This window comes from Rhipicephalus microplus, chromosome X (assembly GCF_043290135.1).
Source record: "Rhipicephalus microplus isolate Deutch F79 chromosome X, USDA_Rmic, whole genome shotgun sequence".
Lineage (NCBI taxonomy): Eukaryota > Metazoa > Arthropoda > Arachnida > Ixodida > Ixodidae > Rhipicephalus > Rhipicephalus microplus.
Genome location: NC_134710.1, coordinates 133,686,655 through 133,709,762, shown reverse-complemented (window position 1 = coordinate 133,709,762; position 23,108 = coordinate 133,686,655). Strand labels below are relative to the sequence as shown.

The window sequence follows — 23,108 nt, the reverse complement described above, 5'->3', positions numbered from 1 at the left end:
TTTCCGTTGTTCGCGAAGAAGCTAAGCATCAAAGTTAGCACTTCAAGAAGCTCTATAGGAAAGTGCAACAGCGCGGTTTTTGTTTCGTCGCTTAGAGAGAGAATTACATGTCACTGCGGGACTTGTCGAGCACGCTTTCTGACCACCTAAAAATTGTCTTCCTGAGGTAGTATGTAGAAGTTGTTTTACGCACGAAACCACAAAACTGATTTTTTTTTTACTATTCGGCTTTCATATCGCATATCGTCCACGTTACACACTGCTGTCTGTCGGCAGTTGTAACCCCACGACAAAGAACTTGCGTGCTCATTCAATGTCCAGATTTTTCAAGGCTTGTGAGGAGCATAAGTTGAATGTAGCTGGTTACCCCGCTGTGAAGTGAGAGAGAAGTTTTTAATTATGAGCGATCGTCCTCGTGGGTGTAGCCCTTAGTTCAGAGTGCTATTCACTCGCGGCACTCCACGTGCGAGCTGTATCAGCCGACGCTGCCCCTGCGGCTTTGAGCTGGTCAGCGCAGTCTCCCAGGATAAATATGAGGGAGAAGGAATAAGCGGGTAGCCCGATGAGAGTAGACATTTGTAAGTACAGTGATACACTATGGACTTTGCTCCATGGTATAGACCCCTCCGCGGTGGTCTAGTAGCTAAGGTACTCGGCTGCCGACCCACAGGTCGCGAGATCGAATCCCGGATGCAGCGGCTGCATTTTCGATGGAGGCGAAAATGCTGTAGGCCCCTGTGCTCAGATGTGGGTGCACGTTAAAGAACCCCAGGTGACCGAAATTTCCGGAACCCTCCACCACGGCGTCTCTCATAATCGAATGGGGGTTTTGGGACGTTAAACCCACATATGAATCAAATCAATCCATTTTATAGAGGCGCTATATGAGACTATTATGTGGGGTTCAAGAGATGACGTATAAGAAAAGCCAAGGAAAATAATTTGTCTGAAGTTGCCGCTGGACAACAGCATCCTCTCGCTTGAGTGATTTGTGTGGTGGTGGGAAGAGTATACTGCCTGTCCCGTAATGTTGTAGTGTATCAGTGTATAGGTTAATGGTTCTGTTGGTGCGTCGGCTAGGTTGAACAGCTCGTCCGATGCCGCTAGTTTTGTGAGCTCTTGAGCTACCGCATTGGCGCCTTCATTGCCATGTATAGGCGGGCCCAGGTGTCTAGACGATATGCAACCTGTGGGGTGTATTGAGTTCAGATTACGGTGTATATAGGGTGTCACCATTCCTTTCGCTATGTTTCCGAAGGTAGTTTGTGAACCAGTAACTACGATGATTGGTTAGTCCGGTGCCAGTATTAAAACAAGGGTGATATCAGCCTCTTCCACCGTGCCACTGCCCACAGCGTTAAACGTAGCTGAACCGTTAGAGTCGGCATTGTTCTCCACGGCAAAACACATATGGCCCGTTTCTGTGGACACGGGGCCGCGTCAGTGTATAGACTATTTTACGGATGGGTTTCAGTTTTGCATCTTTAAGAACTAAACGCATATTGTTAAGTTAAACGTGTACGCATGAAACTGGCTGGGTTGGTGCATACAATGTTTTGTGGTTGTTATAATTTCAATATACAAAAACAAGAAAACATCTGCTCAACAGGTCAAGATCGCGGCGCCCATATGTCTCAGATAAAACAGTAGGACTGGTGCGTTAGATGTGCCGTCGCCTTTAGGACTCGCATTAGAGCTTCAAGTCTCCCCGGCTTTTATGTCGGTCAGGGTGTGTATTACGGGGTATTGCAGATACTTTTTTTTTTCTAACATTGCGTGAAAGATTTCTCGGTTCTTGTTGCGGTTTGTTTGGCAGGCTGTATTCTAACCGAGATATAATGAGACAGCCCTGTCTTGTCCGGCGGATGAGTTCAATTTGGCTGTTACGATGTCCTTCAACTATTTTTGGTATGGTGTTGTGAACCACAAGTCGTACTATGAGCTGCGTTGACGCGTAATGGGGCAATCCCAAAGCAGCCTCTAGGGCCGTACGGAGAAAGGTGTCCATCCTCTTTGTATTGGTTTGGGTGAGGTTATGACAGGGGTGGTGGTAGGTCAATCTGCTTATTATGAGAGCTTGCACCAATTGAAGGGTTTTTTTTTTTTAGAAGTTTTTGTCGGTGGTTGCTAATACTGCGCCAGCAAATCGCCTAAGTAACGAAGTAAGGAAGCTCTCGTCGGTGCTTCTAACGCTACATCAGCTGCAGCGATAAGTGCGTTACCAGGCTAGTTGTTACACCACAGAAATCGCAATAAAATTGAAAAAAAAAACACACACACCGTGGTTTCCCATTCACACTCCTCTGGGTGACATTGCAATAGAAGAGAGCGAAATCCGCAGGTCGACCTAAACCTTCCCGAAATTGCTCGACAACGCCACTCATCCGAGCAGCAGCCCGCGCACTCTGTGCCGTCACGCACTTGCAAAAAAGGAGGCGAGTGCTGTTTGCCAGAACGGTCCTCTTCACCCGATGTAAAAGTGTATAACTCATCAGTATTTCACTCCAACTCTATTACGTTTGATAACGAATTAGAATATTCTAATAAGAACGTATTACCATTGCATGTAGTTTTAAAAAGAAAAAATAAAGAAAAATACTCCTTGTTTATTTATGGGATTTATCATTTATGAGAGTGTAAATGTGCGTTTCGCGTTTTTTTTTTTTGTGGATACGCATGGCACCTTCAGAGCTTGGCGAGTCGTAGAGGTCAAACCATACCGGAACATGAACTAGGCCTTCGCCTCACGGTGTATATATATATATATATATATATATATATATATATATATATATATTGGTATTCTGTTGCTTTCTTTATGAAGCACTATGGTAGCAGTTGATCCCCTGTAGATTTCTTCCAGGATGTTTATATATACCTCATCGACGCCCTGATTCCGCAGTGTCTGCATGACGGCTGATATTTCTACTGAATCAAACGCCTTCTCGTAATCTATGAAGGCTATGTATAGTGGTTGGTTATATTCTGATCATATTATCTTTTGTTATCTCGCTTTGTTGAGTGCAAGTATCGTTCTGTTGATCGAATGAGCTGCACTTGTAATGACACTGATTGATTTGATTGATTGATATGTGGGGTTTAACGTCCCAAAATCACCATATGATTATGAGAGACGCCGTAGTGGAGGGCTCCGGAAATTTAGACCACCTGGGGTTCTTTTTGTAATGACACTGTATTGGCGGCTCGGCGATACGTAGCAAAACAGTTTCATTCGGAATGAACGATAGCGGTAGTTAGTTGTGATGCACATCACTTTAAAATTATTTTTAGTTGCAATATTGCCGGTAATTTTGACATTCGCTGAGTGTGTTAGTGGCGGTCTCTGGCAATACGCTGACGAATGGCGTGACACTCTGTTTGCCATCGGAGGCAAGCCCGTATATGAAATAATACGAATGAAAAAATACCCAGTTTCTTGGCCTCTGTTTAATCCACCGTTTCTTGATTCTGACATTTTGAATGAGCCTGACAAATTGACGCGAGTTTGCTGAACATGCACTATATTGACTAATTTATACGGCGACTGCCTCTCTCTCGTGCTGTCACCTCCAGATGTCAGTAACGCCGAGCGACACTTGGTCAAAGTGTCGGTAAGTTTTAGCGCCGATATAATTACAGCGCACACTCAGAAAATATTCTCATGACATCGAGGAGCTGCCTGTGGGTAACTCTAATTAATTTTGTTTCGTCAAATCAGTAAGTGTGGACTACAACAATAATGGTTTCATGACTGTTTTCTTCGCTTTGTATCAGTATTGCTTTGTCTATTTTTTTCTCACGCCAGAGAGCATAAAAAGTATCACTCACACGATGCCACTACGGTGAGCGCCGGGGCGAACAAAAGGGTTACGAGGGCCATACAACGCCTGACTGGCGGGGCGGAAAATAGACTTCCGAGACTTTAGTGGAGTGGTGCATGGGGACGAGAAGGACCGTCGAGGGTGCTGAACGACGCTTCTTTCGCCATCGACGCACACGGAGGGAAAAGTTATTTTTAATCTTAACTGCTGTTTCGCTTTTGTTGCTGTTGCTGTTGTCGTTGTTTATGTTGTTGTTCTTGTTGTGTTTGTGTGTATGCTCATGCGACTGCTGAGACAGTTCTTGGTGCGTGAAAAAATAACGTTCTAAAAAGGCGTGCGAAAACGCCGGTGGCACTACGCAGTCCTTGCGTCTGCAGTAAACGTTGTGGAATCTTGGGCCTTTTAAACGTCAGCTAAACTTCTGTACCACTGCTCACGAAAGCTTTTTTTTTTCAGGAGAACTTAGTGAAAATAAGAATTTTAGTTTGAATAATACCAGTTAGAAACTTCACTATTTTATTTTTTAGGATGTCTGTATGTACCTATAACCACTATTCCACGCTATACTATTTGGGCCTGTGGTATGTGACCTGCCAGACAACCTAACAAATATTATAGCCCGAGAAATTGGGAAACTGTGTATGTGCAACTGGGAACGTGGCAATTGAAAGATCTGTAAGCACTGAAGTCTGAGAGTGACTGGTACTTTAACCGATACTCGAATATTGAAGTGCGGCGTTTAGTTTCAGTCGCTAATTACAAAAGCGCTGCTTTGAAACATTGTGCGCCCGCGCTTTGATTCTTTGCTTACCGAGAAAAAAAATCTAGTAATGTTGCAATGAAAAAAAAAATACTCAAGAGTATTTCGTGTTTCGGCTTCAAGTTTTTTCATGCACGCACACGCGCACACACAGTGATTTAGATACACGTAAAGCGAGCTCTGCCACATGCATGATCACGTAGCCGGAAAGAGACATTTCCAGGAATAGATAATCTGAGGCGTTCTATGTTCAGTGGAAGAAGGGTCCCACACTCAACCTTGCGACTGAAAGCGAAGGAACATTTATTTACTTATTTATTTATTTTACTTAGTTTTTTTTTTTGTTCCGGCCGTTCTTTGTTTTCATAGTTTAACGCACCGATGTCGTTCACCACTGGTGGTTCGCCGTTGTCTGTCTCCTGAACTGCACAGTTGCACCACGTTCAAGCACGTGTTTGTCGCGTCGTCACGTGAACGGATTCCTCGGGTATGCACATTGTCGAGTTGTCTCGATCGGCTCGTGGGGCTAGGCATACGCTACGCCTGGCTGGGAGAGCTGGCTCTTTAATTGGCGCTTGTCAGCTCGCATTCTCGTCGGCGCTCACTCGCGCTGCTTTCCTTTACGTGCATTTCTTTCCAACGACAGCCGCTTCCGCTTGCGTTATCGAAGATAAACATCGCGTTGGTCTCACAGAGACGAACCCAGTGCAGCTACTCGAGCACGCTCCCACATGTGCGCCGTTTCTGTCGCTTCACCAATGTTGGCGGGGCCGACGGTTTCAATCGATTTGATTGATATGTGGGATTTAACGTCCCGAATCCAGGATATGTCTGACTTCATACGGGTATAGGTCACTTCACTAGTTTGAGTTACTGTGGAGGTGTGATGCAGGACAGAAGTGCATATTGAAGATTGGAGAACCTTCGAGGATTAAAAGGCTAGTAATTTCGAATGTCTGGCGGCGCAAGGTGCTTCCAAGGGCTGTGCGTTTCTCGTCTTTGTGACACCTGATCTTGACAAATAAGAGCCCTTACGTATATAGTTCAGTATTTTTGATCTAGATGCGTTGTAAGCTGTTGTGATGCCTCAGTGTTTGCAGCACTCTATTCCTTTCCCAAAGAACGCGAGTTCGACCCGGCCGTGGCAGTTGCATTTCAATAGAGGGAAAATGCGACCGAGTTGCTATGCAATGTCAATTCGTTAAAGAACCCTAGGGGGTCGAAATTATCCGCCGCGCTCGGCTAGAGAGTCTCCTCTAACCTGAGTCAATTTGGGAAGTTAAACCTTTTAAACCAGCTCATGTGCTATGCAGTGTCTGAAATAAAAAAAAAACGAAACCTTTAGTAGTGTTGTTTTCAAAGATTGCTGTTTTGCTAGTGCGTGTTTTGTTGGGGTTGTAACGTACCAGGAGCATGAACCGCGCTTTACTGGCGTGATTTTATTGGGTGATGACAAGATATTGAGATGGTATCAAAAGAAAGTACACCAGCCATGTAAAATATTTAAAAGAGACGACCTGGCTAGTTTCGTCAACTTTGGATTTCATGTTGAGACAATGTCGCTGCTATACATGCACAGCGGTAGAACTTGGGTAGTGCGCTGTTTTTCACTCTCAACGAAAATACTTTTCATGCAAGCTTGGATTTTACTGCATTTTAAAATTAACAGAATAAATTTTGAAAGCTTCTTTAAGCTCTGCCGTGGTGGTCTAGTGGTTAAGGTACTCGGCTGCTGACCCACAGGTCGTTTGATCGAATCCCGGCTGCGTTGGCTGCATTTTCGACGAACGCGAAAATGCTATAGGCCCGCGTGATCAAATTTGGGTGCACGTTAAGAACCCCAGGTGGTCCGAATTTCCGGAGCCCTCCACTACAGCGTCTGTCATAATCATATTGTGGTATTGAGACGTTGAGCCTCACATATCTATCAAATAAATTAAAGCTTCTTTAATTAACTTTTCTTATTATGAAGTGGCCAATGAAAAGCGCTCGTTATACCATATTCCCGGTGGCCCACGCTTATTTCACTGACAGTAAGTATTGACCAATCAAGTGGGACTAACACGGAATATTATTTGTATTCACCAAAAAAAAAAGTCATGTTCACTCATCGGAATGCCACCTCTTGGCTACGACCCTGGTTTCGATGAATTCCCTGACGCTTCGCCGTCATCACCCGCGCTTCTCTTTCTTGGTATTCATTCTGACGCTTTCTAAGTGACCACTGCTTATCTGCTTTTCTCATTGCGTGACATGTCAAAATCCATTTTAAAGTGATAGCTTTACTCGTTCAGGTCTAAGTCCAGAAAATGTCCGATATTGTAATTCTGACCTTCAAACTTGGCGAAAGTCACACCATTGTCTTTGAGCTGCACCAGCGCCACAGCAAAGTGCTTACACATTGCCCGCGAGATGGCGCAAAGTTCGCGCCGATGTTTCTCCAGTATATCAGGTCGTTCATCACGTTCATCAGCTCATACGACGCGCATCACGTCTCGTTGCAGTGCCAGCCAAAGTGAATTAGTGAAACGCTAGTCGCACTGAAGAGGAATCACGCTCGCTTGCGTGTTCGCAAGCCGTAATAAAATGCATTTGTGCGTGAAACATTCTACTGCACAACACCGTATGCTTGTCGACAGAATCCCAAAGTTCGGGAGCACAAGTCTCGTCCTTGCTTAAACTATGGCATGCCATAAAGTTGAATCTGTGCAGCCCAGTGGTCTTGTCGGTTGTCCAAGCAGGCCAAACGGAGCTGTCGCTCAAGAAACACAAATTTGGTTTAAGCGTCTTCAAACATAGGAGTTTCTTTAAATATATGGTAAGATGTCGACTTACCTCAATTTGTTCTCTGATACACTCTGCTGTTTTCCTATATCATAGGGTTAGCATACAGTGGCGTAACTAAGGGGAGGGGGCAAGGGGGTACAAGTGCCCTGGGCACCACTTGAGAGGAGGCGCCTCGCCGAGTCCGCTGAACATGTGCTTAGGAACTTCCTGAGGACTCTATGGGGTGCTAGCCCCCGACGGCACGTGGAAAGGTTGCCACCACAGGTTCAAAACCAATGAAGGCATGCCGCCAAGCTGTTTCAATACCCCCTTCCTCACCTTCGTCGCACCTGTTACCATTCGTCAGGCTAGAAGCCCTTTTGACTAGCTCAATAGTGCTCCTTTCTTTTAACAAACAAAACAATCTTCGGGGAGCCTGTGGCTCATGGAAGTAAAAAGCCGGTGGCTGTGAACGTACGTATGCTGGGTAGGAATTCCAACTTCTTTTTATTGTTGATCTGGCATATGTCTGTAAGTGGCATATGTTGTAAACATATGTTTACGTATATACAACTGTAATATCGGTGCGGTGAGAGGCGAAACGTTCCTAACTTCCTTCGAGCGTTGCCACTGAGCTCATATCTTGAAATGTTCGTTTTCTTCTGGTTTGACCCAAACTAATTTGTTTTTCCCGGCTTAAAAAAGTGAAGTGATAATTGGAAAGGGAAAGCACTACCCGTGGTCTTGTGGCTAAAGACTTACGGTCAAAAAGCTTTTTACCAACTCAACAAACATGTCCGCCTCCAAGCTGACGGCGACTTTTCACGGACAGTTGTCGGGATGAAAGAATCAAAGGAATAAAACTAAGTAGGGGCTTTCCTGCAAGGCTTCAATGTTATCTTTTTCAAACCACAAACACGTTCACAGACTGCTATATTCCATCTAACTACGTCGCCCCTTCTCGTTTTGTTTTGTGTAGCGGTACTTTCCCTACGATATTTTCCCCGATCAGCGTGCGTAGGTTGGGGTTGACTATGAGAGATGACGTGCCTGAAGTATTTCTTTTTTATAAGACTTCGAGGTCTTTGCGTCTTCTGATGGAGAGGAAGGTGTGAAGTCAATGTCACTCACAAAAAAATTAACATTTGTGTCCTCATGGCAGTCTGGAGACATAACCCCGTATTCTAGAACGTCCCTTCACTCAACGCATCACCTTCACCTGAGAAAGCCGATGGGAGCGCCGTCTCTACGCAGGGCAAGTCACTGCATATCAGCAATATTCTCCTGCGATCCTTGAGTAGCGCAGCATCATTTTTAGCCGAGTAGCGGTGCAGTGCTCCACTCTGTCAAGTGAAGGGTGAAAGTCGAGTCGAGGAGCGTTTCTGAATACGGAGGATAGTCGCCTTCTCGGAAGTGCTTGCAGCAAACGCATGCGCGGGACTTCGGCTCATTGCTCCTTCTAAGCTAGCTTTATCAGACATGTGTCGGGATATTCGTTATATTTAAAGTAAAAGAGCAAATGTGCAATCGCACCCTGCTCTTCTGCATGCGCGATGCACCAACTGTGGCACGCAGCCACACCAAAAACATTGGTCACGCTTTACAAGCTCTTGTTGTTTTTAAATGCGAGTGCACATGGAATGGTTCTGAAATGAGACTGATTGAAGAGGGAAAACTCTGAGCAAAAACGAGCTCGGGCTGCGGGCTACCCGTCTTTAGAGCAAAGTTCTGTGAAGCAAGGTGGCGACACGTTATTGTAAAGTCGTAGCATGTCGACTGCTGTGCCCGTGTCCCCAGTTGTGGGCTTCATGCAGAAGAGCAAAAAAGAGATACAGGAAGTAAAGCTGCAATGGCAAATGGCTCTATTATGAGTGCATTCATGTCATTATTGCTGTGAAGTCAGCTTTAGAAGTGTTAGAAACTGTGTAGTGAGCTCCATCTAGTCATCGACATTGATGGGCGCGCATCAGTTCTATTTTGCAATAATGCGCATGTCCGCGGTGATGACTGAACGGGGTGCACTAGACAATGATTGCCGCTGTTCGCGTTTTATTTGACGCCGATAATCTGAATGCTCTTTCTCGTTTGTTGCAATGATCAAAAACGTAGTTCAGCCGTGATTTGCCGAGAGCTATTCGTTTTGATATCTACCTCATACGTTTGCTTTGCTTTCTTGCTTCTACCGGTGACCGTGTTGGCAACAAATATCATCCAGGTATAGTCTGACTTCAGTAATGTCGACGTCGTTTAAACGAGCGAGCCTGGATGGAATTCTGCATGGAATTTCATCCGTCTTCTGCCACTGTCCCACGTATAACGGTGGGGCTTCGACAATTTTGATCTCGTGGTACATTGCTTTTCATTGGTACCCTCTCACGTGTTCTTCAGACGCATGCCGCATTCCAGGGGCGGATTGAGGGGCCTCGCATATGGCTCTGCTCTCACTGCTCTGTCACGACTCTCTTCGTGGCATAGCGCCTCTGCTCGAGTTCTCCAAAATGGAAATTCCAGTAATAAAACAGAAAAAAATTAAACACGCGCATAAATAAACAATATTCGGCAATGAGAAGCATCGCATTCCGTCAACAAAAACGGTGCTTTGCTTTCCGTCAGTCGGAGCCGGGCTTCGTTCGCAGAAAGCTGCTGCCGCCACGAGAGCAGGTGGGATCCTTGCATACTCACCGAAATCCATTCCTGCTTCCATGCTGAAATCTTCGCGGCAAGCTTCGAAGTCTGCAACCACATTCATCATGGTAATGGTGCAAGCCGCGGCATCACTCCACCGTGGCCAAGCAGCGGCCGATTGCGCGCGTGGTGACGTGTGATGGCGCTTTCTAATTGGCTGAGAGCAATCTGTTTCGTGGCGACATTCCTTCGGCACTGAGTCTTGGGCAAGAGAAATTTAGTAAGGGATATTTGGTCATCGTTCTATCTCCACTAATAATTTATCTTTTCACTCCCAACCAGAACTGCACGCATTCTTCAGTGCCCCTGCTCATTCCACCTCAACTTTGTGTTTCTCGTTAGCGTACCTTTAAAAGGTCCCTAACTGACTGTGCGTATCGGACGCCCCCAGAAGCAGGGGAACAACACCAGAAAAAGTTTATACGCTCATGTTTCATTTACTACCACGGGGAGAAAGCGGATCACGAACGTCGACCTCGCTGCTATGCGGTGGTAAGCCACAACTTCATTTTTTTGTTTATAGACCGAGATTTCGCGTTTGATGTCACGTGTAAACGGTTTATGGTGGCTACATGACGTGGTATCCGAGTCACATCTGGTTGATATAGACTTCTAATGGGGCTCAAAACACACATACAAAAAGGCTAATATGTTTGAATTAACTAACGTTGCAATTTGAAACACTTTTCCCCCCATCTCATATATCGGCTATTTTCGACGGGGATTGGGCACCGGGATTGCAACAACATAAACCTAATCACTAAAAGACTAATTTAAAGTCTGCACAATTCTGAAATATAGTGTTTCTTTTCGCAGTTATGCATCAACACATGTTGACTGCAGGGGTTCTCGAGAGAGAAAAAAATGCTCAGGACAAGTTATGCCTGTGTAGCTGATGACCACAGTTGCCTCTGTGCGTGTAACACCATGCTTTTTAATTTGTCAACTGATGTCTATTGCCGTAAACACGGTTGATGAAACTACGAACATTATCTTGCTTCGTTAGTTTTCCAGTGTAGCAGTATTGCTATTGTAATCAGTGCTTCGCCTGTTAGGTAAAGCTGCAACATTCTTTATCTCTCTCTCTTTATGTGTTTGTTTGTGTATGTGCGTGCGTGTGTGCGTGCGTGCACGCGTCAGGTTTTGTAGGATTCTGGAAAGCAAATACATACTCAGCTTTGTTATTTATCGGCGAATAAGCACGAAAAACCGCGGCGTAGGGTGAATATTCTGATAATAATTCTGCCTATTGTGGTTCTTCTAAGAGAATTATTTTAAAAACATATATTTCTAGGAGGCTTACTTGTCTAGTGATTTGGTGTTTCTAATTCATTGGAAAAAAGAAAGAATGAAAATGGCCGCCACGGTGGTACTGTGGTTACGGGGCTCGGCTTTAGTGACGCGTAGGTCACGAGTGCGACTCCGACCGCGGTTGTTCTCTTTTCAAAACTACTAGAGGCCCGCAACTTAGAATCCGACGCAACCCCTGGAAGCTGAAACTTCCCGAGCTCTTCATTGTGCCTTACTACATTGCGGTTTTGGTACTTAAAACCCGAGCAATTAATTATTTAAAGACACTGAAGAGCAAAGTTGTCGAGGGAGTGAGAACGACAGTGTGGCGGATTCGTCCATGCGTTGCATGTGGTTCCGGCATATGTGAGACAAGTTGTTCTGACACATGCATACTTCAGAAAATCAGAAGCGTCAGCGCCTATAAGTCAATTGAAGTGCGGTCCAATAAAATTATTAATAACGGGATGTATAAATGTGTGGATGAGTCAAATACTTAAGTGTTCAGTACGCAAATCCAAAGGTTACTTCTCTTAGACTGAGCACGGAACACGAACGGTTTGAATGGGACTTGATGCGCGCATTCTTCACAATTCCATTTATTAAATATGTTCTCCGATAGATCTGCACAGTGCTGCTATCTTTCTGAAAAATGCAGTGTTTGGTGTCAGTAGACAGTCAACACCAAAATGGAGTCATTTACCTGCTATTGCTGTTTTATAGGGATGCGTTGTGTACCGATACGTATTTCTATGCCTTTGTGATACGTATCAGTCATTTCACTCATGTGGCCACACAAAATTCGCTTTCCACTCGCACCGAAACCTTCTAAATGTTAAACTATAACGATCACCTTCATCGTTACACACACAAAAAAAAGCTGCCGGCACAACGAGTAACAATGTTTAAAGCAGTGAGCGTGGAGACTTTGAAGAAATATCCAAACGTCGATACGCATGGCCTTCGTGTTTACCTATTCTGACACCTTTTTGTTGGATCATTCGTTTGTGATGTGTGCAATTGTTCGAGTGAAGGCATGCAGTCACATTGAGAAACTAGAAAGCAGCAAGCGGGCTTTATCGTTCGGCTTTCTCGGGGAGCGAGAATGTCGCGGAGCTCGCAAATCAACCGATTGACATTGCAGGGGCACTCTTCTGGCGCCGAAGGCTTCATTGTTGCGAACAGAGCGGCGCGAGGAGCTTTGACAGTAGCGTTCTGCGCTATTATCGCGGGTAAATAAGCCCATCAAACTCTCACTTCCGCGGTCACGAAGCCCCGTCCACGGTTCGTGTGCAGTAACCGGCCATACGAGGCGGGCCCTGCAGCGCGCGGTGCGCTTCGACTCTTGTCAGCTGCTAGGCAGCCTTTGCCGCACTGATTAAAACACAAAGGATCGAGTGGCGCCGCGTGAGGAAATAAAGAGACAAAACGGCCCGCCAGCGGGTACACCAGGTTCCGTGGCTGCAGCGAAGCGACGATAAGCAGTCCGGAAGAATTAAAACACAAAGAGGCTTATCGGTGCGGGCAAGGCTTATCGATTGCAGTCAAGTGAAAAACAATAGGTTTGCCTCCCCCACCTTCGCTCGCAGCACCCGGACGTCCATCTCGTCCGGCAGCACCTATGCGCCGCAAGTGGGCTCGCCGGCCGCGCGGACTACGCGAACAGCACGCTCCCGAGTCGTGGCCTAGACGCCCGCCCGTTGCCAATCGGCGTTGCTCTGTCCCTGTGGGGCTACAGGTGGGTGCCCAACACATGTACGCGGTGCCCACGCTCTTGGGGACATCCTTTTTGGTGGCGGAGCATACAGGCGTAACATCCTATTGTCGTTAGCGCATGTACGCTGCAATTATTGTACCTCGTCGCTGCTGCATTTCGAAGGGTTTACGCATGTAGCAGGCCCAGACAAGTTTGTGTAATGTCCTGTGTGTGATTTGTTGTGACACGACGAGATCACGTCTCAAAATGGGATATTCAAGCGCTTCGGTGCCCCAGTAATGGCGGCTAAGTGATGTTGCGCGATGCGTCCCGCCAGACGGCGCCGGTTTGCTGCTGCAGTGCCATGTTGTCGAGGTGCATCTCGAGCATTTTTGTTAGCTTTGTGTCATGCTGCACAAATGGCTCAAAACGTGCTTTCACACTCTCACCTTTGATGCCTGTCAACTTCAGAATAAATACATTGGCAAGACAAGGAACGGAACCTATAGTATACGCCTTCTTTTGATGGATCTCAACCCCTCGTTGTCTCAGGGACGTTCAGGTTTTGCATTCTTGAATATTGCGAGCATCTCTAGCACCAACCCTACTTTAGTATTATTGAATCCAATAATATTAACTGTTTGCAAACACTTCGATACCAACACATTTCGACAAGAGGAACATGTGTTCGCATTGACGAAAACAAGTTCCCTCTTCGAAACATTAGGTTATAAATTTGTTTGATCTTTCCGCCACAACTTTTCATCTATAGGCATTACGGTGTCTGTGAGCTGAAATTGTCAATTCAGCACATAAACGCTGATATAAAAATTCGCGAGAAACGACTGTTTACGAATAGAATTTTGTCTCCTCTTGATATCTGCCGTATATAACGAGGGTTGAAAGTTGGGATTTTTTTACTGTTGCTTTCAGTCTTCAGAGCTTGTTGAATGTTTAAACTCTTGCGCAGTGTTCAAACCTTGCCGCACAAGCATGTCAACCGCGTAGCATCTGATGGTCGTCGATGTTTGCTGCGCATGCAAAACAATACAGAAAGAACGATATGGCAGACAACAGCCGTGAGATAGGCATTTATCAGCGAAGGATATCTCCCACGTGCTTGTGAATACCCCTCCACTGCTGCTTGTCTTACGTTTCTCTGTACAGCTGACGCCATGATTTTGTGAGGCACAGCATTTTCTAATTTTAATCATTGAACCAGACGCACATACAGTTGGATGTGAAAATCGAGGCGAAAATAGGGAGAGGGAGCACATGATGCGATCGCGCATAGCGGTGGCACTATGACTGGTGTGTTCAATGGACACAAGAACTTTGCTCATTTGCTTTGTGCCCCGCCCCTCCGTCTCTCTCTTTCTCATGTAGCCATTAAATGTCTATCGTGGCAGTAGGCAACATCCTTCTTAACCACTCTGTAGGAATTCCCTTTTGACTGAATCTTGCCGTGGTACGCAAAAGGAATAGGTCGACTTTGGTTCAAAGAGATGACAACATCAGACCAGCTGTACTGGCAAGACGCGTTACTGTTATTGCAGATATAATGGTGCTAATTCTTCTTTAATTGTTTGTTCCATATGTTTATTTTCCTTTTGTTTTTATTGCGATAACAGAGAAAATGGAAGTAGCATGGCTTGCATTTTCAACTGTAGCAGAGTTGTAAATACTGACCATCATACGCCTGCCATGAAGTGGTTTTACTTAGACCCTGTCAAGCCAGTTGAAGTGCACTTTCAAGCTCAAATCTGTGAGCAAACTATGAAAGGCGTAAACCTGTTTGGGACAGTATTTATCCACAAACGTTTCCTCAAGTACAACGTGCAGAATGTATTGCACACCTCTATATTCACATCAGGGTCTGTCCTTTTGAACCTGATCACGAGGTTAATGTTTCGAGTGCTGACACGACGTAACTTACGCGAAACTACATCTGCTGCGACGTGGGTTTTAAGTGAATATGCCGGTGTGCTGTGCGAACTTGACACGCGACAAGCTAACCCAGTTTCTACATCGCCAGCTGCTTGAGTCTTGAGAGCGTGGACAAAGTGCCCTCTGACGTCTGACCCGGAAGGCACTTGCTCGTTCTTATCACCACTGCTTAGCCTTCTAAACTACAGTCTGCGAGCTTGTTTGTTTGTTTGTTTGTTTCACTCTGAGTGGTGTTGGATGGGCGATAAGTCGTAAAAATATTCAAGTTACCGTCAAATAGCGCACGACTGTCACTTGCTCCCTTTGGACGACCCCAGCTCTGGCATGGAACAAGAGGGCTGCTAGTGGCGCTAGTTAACTTGATGTCGAGATAGCATAACTTGAAGTGCACCCGCATGGAGACGAAAGGCTACGTACAAGTAGAAAGGACAACGCTTCACGTAAGAGAGTGAAAACTTTATTGTAAATTCCCGGCTATTTTTGGCGAGGCGTAACCTCAAGCATTCCGGCATAGGTGAATTTCTCGAGCACTTGGGACGCGGATGGCTTTTTCGGCGTGCCGGACGACTCACAGTTGAACGGCAAGGTCGTAGCTGAGCAGGGCCGCCTCCCATCGCGCTCTGTGGTTCGAGACTGACATGTCTGCCCTGAATGACCTCTTTTTTTTTTTTTTTACTGAACACAGAAGCTGGGCACGATATTCAGGCATGCGCATAGCACAGCATGGATACAATTTATTCAGCAGAACCAAACCTGACTGAAAGTGTCTGGAAGTAAACTCGCAATGTATGGAGCGACGGTTTTGCATCAGTCGCGTGACTGTAAAATCTCTAGCCAAAACGGTCGTTTTTTCAACTGGCCGCATTACGACTTTGGTGTACCAGAACATTTTCGAACAAGTTAGTCGCAAACGTTCATAGAGTCGTCGGGGCCAAAGCCCCCTCCCCTCCCCCGAGAGTTTTTGACGTCCACTAGTGAGTGCGTAGTTGATCCCGCAACTCAGCAGCTGACAGAGCTGTATATATCTGCTAAGCGATAAGAAGAGGTAACCAGTGAAGAAATATCATATGTATTTGCCCAAAATAGGAATTTTCGTTTCTTTCGAAATGAGCTATAAGACCTGTTTGAAGTGTGAAAGACTTGCACCCTTCAAATTCACTGGTGAAGCCGCGACATTCTACAAGTATACGTAACACATGACCTTATATTGAAAACACACTAGAGCAACGGCTTCGCAATATTTCTCGTTTGTCACATTCCGAGTGGACGCAAGCAAAAAAAAAAAAAAGCCGTACTTCATAGAAGCTGCAAAGACGGATCGTTTAGCGGAAATGGCCTCTGCTCTTCATGTACTGTTCGTGCATGCGATGTCCTCGCAGCGTAAAAAAAAATGCTCGCCCTCTCATCAGATAGCTAAAGTGTCCTACTCGCTGTGTCAGTGTTTTTTTTTTTTTTACTACTGTCTCTGCGCGGCTAACATTCATGTTTACAAGCACGACGTGACTCGCCAGTTGCAATCTCCCCCCCCCCCCCCCTCTTTTACATTTGATGCCTACTCTTTATCGTTGTGTGTGTTTTTTCTCTCTTTTGGAAGCGCTATACTGGCGTCACGCGCATTCCATCTTATCCTGCGTTATTTTCCACGGATACATGAGCGATATGTAACACACTGCATGCGGGCACAATAACGTCAGCGGATATGCGTCATGTACACTGTTAAGCACGTTTCCATTCGTGTAACACCGGTGTCACAAGGGCACTTTTAATCGTGGTCCGGGCAATTTGGGTCGGTTTCCTTGATCGCGATCAACTTTGTGACCGCTGCTACATGGCTCAAGCTGATCCGCTTCAAGCTTAGGCCAGATGAAATGCACCAGATGGCACTTGCGTGCCGTAAAACATGTCACTAACAAAACTACGATATTTCTATGGAACTCTTTGTCGGCCATGTTATTCCTGCAATAACCGCTCGAACGTCGAAAACTTTGCGTGCCACTACAAAAATAATTTCATAAATTTATCATTCGATAGAGTTTTCCTTGCTTTTACCTGCATTGCTGTGTGGGAGTCTTAACCTTCGTTTTTCTTTTTGATGGCCCCCAGCGATGCGTCAATCTCGTTGTACGCGCTGGAGTTTTACTTCTGGCGCCTCAAGTCTTCCAGTCGCTCCTGCGAGCGGTCAATCACTGTAAAGGTTTCTTCATTTGACCACGAAGTGTACGTACATCGTGACGTAGTCGAAAGGCTTGTGACACTCATAACCAGTTTGCTTCGAGGTGCTCCAACAGCTCCGATGGAGCGAGAGTTGAACTAAGCGCTGAAGCCAACGGTCGACCGCTTGTCGTCTGCTTCTCCCGTAACTATATGCGGTCGATACGAATAATAAAATATGAGATATTTCATATATTGTTCCATTTTAAACAGTCTAGAATTCGCCTTTTTATCAATATCTAGCCGTTTTAAAGTGTTTTTATTGAACAATGCTCGATTTTCTTGTTTATTGTGCTTTCAACAAGCTCGGTCAGGGGGTGCTGACGACAGCGAAATCGCGATCTCTCAGACAGATCGCGATGCGTGAATCGCGATAGTCTTGATCACGATCACACTTGATTGATCGTGATTAAAAATGACCGTGTTGCAGCACCTAATCCAGATCGTGGTTAATCCGGATAGACACTTATCGCTATCAAAAGTGCCAGTGTGACATAAATCTGTTGTCACTTGTGTAACATTTGTTACGCGCACCTCATCAGTGACGCGGAAAAGACGAACTGCTGCGAATTTACTGTGGCAAGGACAACTGATCACACGTGCGTTATGTCCACACTGTACACATTTGTGACAGGTTACTTCGGAAGCACCGCTTATTGGGGCAATCATCCAAGGTGTGTGTGAGGCCAAAATAAATTTCGTGATGTGGTGAACAAAATATATATATATATATATATATATATATATATATATATATATATATATATATTGTGTGTGAGAGAGAGAGAGAGAGAGAGAGGTGGTTAATATGAAAATTTTCGCCAAGGAAATTGCTACCAAATACCAAACAATACCTGGAGTAGATTAGATTCGGGCACCTCACAAACAACGGCAATTACAGTAAAGTGATAAAACAAGCACATGCATTTTGCATTGGGTGCAACAAAACAAACATACAGATGCATACCGCATATGAATACAACAGGAAAACTGATTCTTTTTATTATCTAATTTTTAATATTCTCAAGAAAGTAAGAGAACGCTTGTACTTGTGGATTTCGTAATTAATTTGTTAAGAATAACTGTATTTAATAACTGAGGAAGCAAAGGCTGCATCACTTCTTTTACATTGTGACGCCAGTAATACTTGCCGAGGTTCAGGTGTATCACTGAATAATTTTTCACTTGTACCTGGGCTTGTTACTTTTCAGCGGTGTTGTATCCGTTACCAAAAAAAAAATAACTGGATACGTTACTCGTTACACTAACAGAAAAGAAACGCGTTGCCGCCCTACATCACCTACAAAAAAAGGTAACCCGTCACCGTTATCGAAAAAAAGTAACGGACGTTACCTTTGCCATTACTACACAATTAAAAATTTTAATCAGTTTCTTTGCTGCAGGAATCCACAATAAAATTTTTTACATCTCGAATTTGTTTCACACAAAACCTATGACCGAAACATAGATTATATTCAATATGGTCATTCAACGTGTATTATTTGTACGTAATGCACTAGACCTTAGCGATGTTATAGTGGCTTAAAGTTGCATGTGACTCTGTGGTACATGGTGAAGCTTTTTTCCTCAATGATACATTACACGCAGTATCGAATTCAATCATCCACACTGTCTACAAGGATATCATCACTGAACTCCGAAGAAATTTGGAGTGAATCGGCTTTTTTCGAGTCCGAACAGTCCTTCTGCAGTGGAGATCGTCTAAATCGAAACTGGTGGTCCAGTATAGGCAGTCACGGAGGCCTGCATTGGCGCCATTTTTTTTTGGGGGGGGGGGGGGTAGCATTTCTACGTTTCTGACACCAGATGTCCTTTGGTCCACTCCTGTCATCTCGTTTAGGCCGCCAAAATTTATGGCGCTTGCCTCATCGACGCCGGAACGCATTTGCGAACGACCTACACACAAAAAGGGCTATTCTGATGATGAGCTGAAGGAAGGCTTTATGGCTTAGTCATGGAAAAAAAGATTTCTGCTTCAACATTGCTCGTTCACTTTAGCCTGTACGATTACCGCAAATTGTGCGAGCGTTTATGTGAGCGTATTCGTGAATAGCCTCGCTGGCTCAGGAGTTCAATAACCGAAAACGTAGCGGCCGGTGCGGTGAAAAAGAAGCAAAGCTTGTATAAAAAAAAAGCTGATAAATGTTATCTTTGTAGCAACTGTTTCGAAGCAAGCACGACAAAATCACCCATATTTAGGCATTTTTCAATAATAGTTTTCTTCGCTCTACATGTTTCAAACAGTTTCTTCACTGTTTGTTGTGCATATATTTTGTACACAAGATGTCTTCTTTGTTAAATATATATTTGTGTGTTACATTATTATGAACTTTCGAAGACGACTGGTGATAAAATTAGTCCCTCCGTGTTGAATATGTTCGATATTTTTTCGGCTCGTAAATTATACAGGTGGGTGGGTGGAAGAACGAACAGACGGATGGACAAAACTTAGCAAACGCCAGAACTACATAGGTGATCTCCAGTGCAAGCTATGCTAATATTTTTCTAACTCATGGTGAGTAGGCAGAAACTTCACCCCTACATACTCAATATGTCTGCGTCCCCATCGACTCAAAGCAGTCAGAGAGATGCAACAAGCAAGGCCTTAAGTTTTTGAAGAAAAAATTGTTAATGACCTAATTACATTTGCCGACTCACGCGCACACTTCCGTCACAAGAAGAACGGAATAAAAACAAGTTGGACTAGACTAACTTTATGGATATCCAGCTCAGTGGTCGCCTGATCTACAATACATTAGAGCAAGGTGTACAAGTGTTACATGAACGACTCTAATCGCCCAGAACCTGCCACGCATTGTGTTGGGCAGAGAATGGTATTCACTACAGAAGCCACTGGCATACATGGCGAAATTCCATCATGTAATTATGCGAACTACGGGTAAAAAAAAAATATTCGCCCTTGTTGATTTTCCATGGTGCTATCGATAGTGACCGCACTCAAAAGTGGAAAGGGGGTGCTTGCGCTTTCCTCCCGTGGCCGCCGCCGTTGGATATATGTAAGCACACCAGTTGTAGAAGTAGGACAATGATGGAAAATCTAACCTGTGCTCATGGCCTCATAAGCTCTACTTCTACCCTTATCATTTTATGGTGATCATTGTCGATGCGGGGTCCTTGCGCCATTACACAAAAACGGCAGCTGCAGCATCGCTTTATCTTCTCTTCCGAAACCGTATAGCCCAGAATATGATTCGGGGCATCTCAGTTCCAATATCATAACTGCGCCGCCTTCTGTAATACTGGCTTGCGCTTTGCAAATGTGCACGATGTCCGTGTAATATCAATGCAATCATGAGACGTAACCAGAGAAATCCCGTCTTCCATGTTACGAGGCCCTTTGCAGGTCGAGTTATGCTTGTGAACGAGATAAAGCACTAAGTTACATTCAGTTGTACGGTGTAGAGAGTTTTATCTGTATATATAGACCACCAAGACCGAGCATCATTTAACTGGTAGACTGTTTCAAACCAACCGCGGCAGCAGGCGAGGTGTCGCGCAGCTGAGCTCGAGTGCGTAGGTTTGATTCCGGGTAACGGCAGGCCCATTGTTTTTTTTTTGGGGGGGGGGGGGCAAAATGCAAGATGAACCCGTGTGCTTAGATTAAGGTGTATGTTAAAGAACCCCGGGTGGTCTAAACTTATCTCGAGAGCCCCTCTATTGCGTCTCTCATAATCATAGTGTGGTTTTAGCATGTAAAGCCCTGGCGGCTGTTATTATTGTTAGATTTCACCGCTGTTAGTACAAGATTTCTCGTTCTGAACCACAGCTCTACTTTTCAGTTTTCCTCGCACCCAAACCATGGCTACATAGAGGCCAGTGTGGTTTTGCTCTCATTCTAAGAAACCTACGCACACTTTTCTAAGAACAAAAACTTTGAAAGATGCCTGAACTTTTGGAAACAGACATTTCGTGCGTCTGATTTGCCTGGACAATCACGTAGGTGTTGCCATATATATAGCTCGTCTGCAAATCCGGTTGTGTAGATCTGCCAGAGGTTTTTTTTTTTTCTTAATCGCTAGCTTGAAAACAAAACAGAATACTGGTTGTAAACAAGTCAGAACGATAGTATCGGCTGCTAGCCTTTCAACATTCTATATAGCCGATCTGAGAACAATGCCCCTAGAGAAGTTTGTGCGTGGGTTTGGTCTCGCCGCGTTGTCGACCGCAGCGTTGTTTTGACGTGCGCTTCCGCTGTCTGCTGGAATCGCAAAAACAGTCGGCTTGTTTCGGAGGTGTTTCTAACGCGATGCGGTGGCACCTTTAGCTTGTGGACGATGTTGCTGTTTTATCTGAATGGAAGCTCATTTCGAGTCACTTAACAAGCGATAGCTTATGTGTTCCACGCGAAAGCAGAATAGATGGCGCATACACGGTGGGGAACACGCAATGTTGATAAGCATAGCTGCAACCACAGTTTCGTTGTCTGTAGAAGCTCTATTGTTCGACACTGTGTGAAGTCAGCGTGAGAAGCTCATTGCTTAGATCTGTTGGAGAAAAAAAAATAGAGGGTAAAAACCAGACATTTGCGTGACTCTAGTACCTATAGTAAATGCCTCGAATGCATGCGCACGGCCGTGGCGGTCGCCTTTTTGATGGAGGCGAAAATGATTGAGATCCGTGTGCTTAGATTTAGGTGCGCGTTAAAGAATTCCAGGTGGTCTAAATTTCCGTAGCCCTTCACTACGGCGTCTCTCATGATCATGTGGTGGTTTTGGGACGTTAAGCCTCAACAATTAACTTAATTCTGAAAAAAATTACGGACTATCTTCCCGAAGGGAACTCTGATGGGATGCGAAGCAGCAGCGGTGCGCACGGCGCTGACCCGATCGAAACGGGCGTCGACGCAGGTGTTGGAAGAACAGTTTGAATCGAAACTTGGTATAGCGTTTACTCAAGTAAACGATTGTTTGAAACGCAAAGACACGAAAAGTGGGTTGGGTTTTATGTAAGTTCCGTCGCAGATAAACGAGCCGAAAGAGTTGCGGGTGGTGGAGAGAGTGAAAAGAGAGAGTAGTTTGTTGCGAGCGGGCGGAAGAGCCCGCAGCTGTGGGCGCTGCGGCGAGCATGCTGCTGGTGAGTGGGAGAGTGACGTCAGCGCGCACCTACGAGGGAGGCTCGCGAGGACAGCGTGACGTCAACGCGCAGCTGCGGCGTGACCTACTTGCACCGCTCCAATACCTGCGGCGAGAGAAACGCGTTGCGGCGCATTCATACGGATGCACGTATGTACGGCGTTACGCAGGTCAGTCAAAAAGCTGCTTCGCATCTAAAAGAGGAAGACGTGAACCCTAACGTGATATAATGTATGGTATTCGTCATGGGTTGTCCGCTGCGTAGGTTTAGAAGTCGCGATGCTCGGCTATTGACACGAACGTCGTGGGTGTTCGACCTCTGCCGCGGAGGCACCATTTCGATGGAGACGAAATACCTGAGGCCCGTCTACTTGGCGATGTCACTGCATGTTAAAAAGCACCAGATGGTCGTAACTTTCGGACCCCTTCACTACGGGGTCCCTTATAATCATATCAGGGTTTCGCGACTTGAAACCCTGGATATAATAATTGAACCGTTATGGTCTTTTGCACGATCTACAAGTCATCGGATTATACAGTATTGAGCTTAATAAAACCATGCGAGTAATCAACCACAACTAGGAACCAGGCTACCTGAACTGTTCCGTCAAGGTGATCAGGCTATTCACCTCAGTCGACGCCATCATTCTTGCCGCACATGTCGCAAGCAGGGCATCTATCATTTCAGTGCGGAAGACAGCGTATTCTTAATGTCAAGCTGAGCTCCTGGCGGCACAGAAGTGCCCTCTGCTGGAAGACGGAGTTCGAGACATGTATCTAGTCTGTGGAGATGTACGCTCGTAAAACTTGTTGTTGGG

At 45.3% G+C, this 23,108-nt stretch overlaps 1 protein-coding gene across 5 annotated transcripts in view; it reads left to right on the top strand.

Annotated features, from left to right (window-relative positions):
- Positions 1 to 23,108, top strand: part of LOC119176517 (uncharacterized) — a 158,018-nt gene that overhangs the window by 72,537 nt on the left and 62,373 nt on the right. The window contains exon 1 of one of the 5 annotated variants that reach the window (XM_075877755.1): positions 12,912 to 13,060. The exons of the other annotated variants lie outside the window; for them this stretch is intronic. The gene's annotated coding sequence lies outside the window, so the exon portion shown is untranslated. Of the gene's footprint in view, positions 1 to 12,911; positions 13,061 to 23,108 lie in introns of those variants that run through there. 5 annotated transcript variants of the gene reach the window in all.